This window comes from Metopolophium dirhodum, chromosome 6 (genome assembly GCF_019925205.1).
Source record: "Metopolophium dirhodum isolate CAU chromosome 6, ASM1992520v1, whole genome shotgun sequence".
NCBI lineage: Eukaryota > Metazoa > Arthropoda > Insecta > Hemiptera > Aphididae > Metopolophium > Metopolophium dirhodum.
This window is the reverse complement of record NC_083565.1, coordinates 2,433,384-2,437,681: the sequence shown is the minus strand read 5'-3', so window position 1 is coordinate 2,437,681 and position 4,298 is coordinate 2,433,384. Positions and strand designations below refer to the sequence as shown.

General features: G+C 34.1%; 1 pseudogene; it reads right to left on the bottom strand.

Annotated features, from left to right (window-relative positions):
• Positions 1–1,293: 1,293 nt before the first annotated feature.
• LOC132946622 (uncharacterized) lies at positions 1,294–2,992 on the bottom strand (annotated as a pseudogene).
• Positions 2,993–4,298: the final 1,306 nt, after the last annotated feature.

Genomic DNA, 4,298 nt, shown 5'->3' with positions numbered 1-4,298 from the left:
CATTAATATTATTATTTTAATCATATAATATTGTTTACATTATTACTAATTTTTTATAATATATCAGTTGTGACTAATTGTAATTTAGGTGAGTATGGGATAGAGGTACTCATAAGAATAATTTTTTTACTGATCTATTTTACAGATCTCAATATGAAAACTTTTTTTCATAAAACCTATTAGTATTACGTACATCGAATAAATTAATAATAGGATTTCTTTATACTACAACTATATAGTTCCAATAACATCCAATGAATGGAAACAAATAAGATTTATTTTTATGAAAAATCTGTGATAGCCTATTGGCAGCAGTTTAAAACTATTTTATGTAACAAAAATAAAATAAAATAATATGAATACTGTTCTATTCAAAGTAATGTAAGAAATTTGAAATATCAATATTGAAGTTTTCAGAAAACAATTTTTTTTAAGGATTTTTACGAAAGTTGTTTAATCGTCAGGAGAATTATTTAGTAATTTATTTTATAAAATGTTTTTCTTATATATAAAATTAGAATACTATATTATAATTTAAAACATAGAAGAATGATTTCATCATAAATTTTAACGAATAAAATTATTAATTGTTTGTCAGTTTAAGATATATATTTTTATTATATTACGTACCTAGAATATATTTTTGAACGACAATAAAAAAATGACAAAATAACAAAAATTTAAAAAGTCTAAAATAGGTGAACCTGCAGTTTTATGTAAACTATCTTATATAAAAATTGTTTTGATAAATTGTATTACTAGATTATATATTATTTTAAAAACTTTGTTCGAATTATTTATATTCAAAAATGCTTATTTTCATAATTTGAGTTTGTAAAGAATTATTTTTTAATGTAAACGTTTGTGAACGACAATTGAAATATAAAAATTAGCACATATGTATGTCAGTGAGTCCAGAAGATTTTGTATCTTAAATTAATTAAAAATATAGATAAACAAAATGTATATGCCACGCTAAATTTATATACGGGGTGTATTGAATTTTTCAAACAGTGTATAAATTAAATATACATGTTGAAATAATATTAAAACACAATATTATGTTATCTTGAACTGTTATATGAAAATTGTGATTTTGACAGTTTTGCACTTATGCAATAAGTAGATACATAATATGCATAATATTTTTTTTCAAGTGTATCTATACATAGTATTCTGTATTTGACAGTAATAATTACTCATTAAAATCAAATGTATTTTTTATTTTAAGACAATTTTTAAAAGTATTTCACCAATTCCTGATTTACACTCTATGGTTATTGTTTATGTTTTTCAATGCATGGGCGACTCGGACAAACTATCGAGTAGAAACGCTGGTTTTGGATACCAGTGAATGTCCGGCTCGTGGACATACTGCACTAAGGACGACGAGAGGAAATTTTTCGGCGGGCTGTCGGACCAGGACGCCGGGCGGCAACCGAGCCACCCCCGCAGGGGTTCCCGTCAGGTTGCGACGACGCCGCTAGGTGTACTACAACAAGCGGCCGACCCAAGCCGGCAGTTCTCTGGACGGAGCGAGAGGAGGATGCTCTGGTGCTCGACGGCGATTGATATGGCGTGCAGCGGCGGTAGCAGCAGCCTGCACGGGATCAGGATCCGTCAAGCAGAGGACGAGTCTGGAAAATCAGCCTTTGCCGGAGGACCACCACCATGGAAATGCTGCCCGCCTCTACGAAACCGGCCCGAATGTTCGTTCTGGGTCCGGCAGGCGGTCGGCCGGGCGGTTCGGACTAGAAAGTATCCGGCCGCAGATCGAGGTGCGGCCTGTGCGTGCCGGACCCGGTGATGGTGACATGAGGAGGAGGAGGAACTTTTTGACGTGACGATGAAACCGAATGGAGGTAAGAAGTTGACGGAGACGGCAGTTCCAAGAAGCGCGACATGGCTTATTCAAGAATTCCAACGAGCATATCATTTGGAAGCTCGCCGGTTAATCGTTGGTAGGTATGCTGAAATTGTAATTTTACAAAAATTATTAACAATTTTGACGATTTTTCGACATATTGTTATATATGGTATATGTTATATAATAAGTCGTCACACTCTTAGTTCATAAATATGTTTATAACTTACGTTATAATATATTGTGTTGTCTGTTTGGTAATTGGTAGTATAAGTAATATTTGATTTGGAGTTTGGACATGGGTTGGGCTGATCTATAAATGCTTTTGTTGGACTTTGCTGTGATGTATAAATGTTATGTGTTGTTTATTTTCGCACTTCTTTTGGAACTGCCACGTCTCTTCTTACTCCATTCAGTTTCACCGTCACTCCGTTTGTTCCTCCTCAACTTCGACTCTGTTGTCACCATCTCCCGGTCCCGGCACCTCGACACCTGCGGCAGGCTTTCTAGTCCCGTTCGCCCGGCCGCTTGCCCGCCCCGACCACAGCAGAACGAACACCGTCCTCGCTCACGGGTGGGCTGGTTTCCCGGACGCGGGCAGCATTTCCGTGACATTATGCCTTCGGTGGTCCTCCGGCGGCGGCTGATCTCCAAACTCGTCCTCGGTGATCCCGATCCTCTTCTGCGGCTGCTGCAAGTGCCACCGCTGCACGCCATATTTTTTTTTATCCATCTCCGCCGTCGAGCTCGCATCCTCCTCCTCCTCCACCGCCGGCTGTTCGGCCGCATATTACGTTGTAGCACACCAACCCTACGCCGTCGCCGTGGCCCAACGAGAACGTGGCCCGGTCACCGCAGAGGAGACCGACCCCTTTCCCTCGGGATCGGCCTCGTGGCGTCCAGGTCCGACAGCCCGCCGCTAGTCCTCTCTTTGTCCTCGGTGCAGTATGTCTCGTTATTGTATGGGCGCCATTCCAGTCAGGCGCCTCTCCAGTTCATGGACATTCCCCGATGGTTCTATCAAACTCATCCAGCGTTTCTCTCTAAGTTCGTCCGGTATTGCTTTGTGAATGATTCATTTTAAAAACTTAAATATAAATAAACAAATCTTGTTACTATGGTCCAAGATATTATTATTATTATTTATGACATTACATTATGGCATTATTTTATATAGTATTTCGTTTTAAGAATTTAAAACGGAAAAGTTGTTTATTCAATTATAGCCAGATGACTATATATTATAGTTGTGTATACGATATTAATGTTATTCATGTTTATAAGTTATAAGTAGATAATTAATATGATAATAAACAACGGATATAGATTATGGACATAAGCACAATTAAGGAGGTTGGAGTAGTGAAATGGTCATGCACTCTCAAAAGTTACCCATAGCCTCCCTCTCTCCTAAATAAATTATTCTCTGATTCACATGATATTAAAACAATATATGAATAAATAAAAATTTCATTTACTTGAATCTTTTGTCATTACCTATAATAATAATACAGTTACAACATAAAAAAGGTGGATAAGTGGATGTCGTTCTGCTGTACAGTAGGTTACAAGTGGGTCACTGTAATGGATAGTGTTAAATTTGAATTCAATGATATAATATCATTGTATAAGAAAAACGATTCTGAGCGAAAACGGTCAGTCAGCCTATGATTTTACCAAGTATATTTGATGATATAATTGTGAATAAAGTTTATTTATATATAACCTATTTACGTGGAGCCTTGTTTTAAATTTTCAATCCTTAGCCATAAAAGTTAAAAATTTATAAATTTTTAACCACAAAATAATTAATAAATTATAAATTTGATAAATGTTGTCAAAATTTGAACTTTAAATGCTTATAAAAAAAAATTGTGCCTATGTATTTTTAATATTTTTCAACTGCTATTAGAACGATATATCAGGAGCCTTTTATTAAATTTTCACGCTTTTTTACCCAACAAATAAAAATTTATTGATATTTATAGAAAAAAAAACTAAAAAAATTGAAAACTGACAATGTCCGTAAACAGCTCAAAAAGAGTCAAAATATTTTCAACATTTTATGGTGTATAGAAAATGCTAATAAAAACATTCAGTGAAATTTTCAAGTATCTACAGTCATTCGTTTTTTAATTACAATAAAATAAGAAAATTGTTACATGAGAAATCGAGTAAATATCAAATGTTGTAAAAATATAAATTTCAGACGCTCATAAAAATTTAATTTAAGTTTCTTCTAGACATTTTTTTTTTTGATAAAGGTAGACAAACATATGAGTAATCTTATATTACATTTTCAAATCTTAGATTTAAAAAGAAAAATTTTTATGAATTTTTAATAATTTGCTATTTTTCGTGATTTTTCCATATTTTGTCAAAATTTGAACTTTAAATGCTTATAATTAAAAACTGTGACCAAGGATTTTTAATT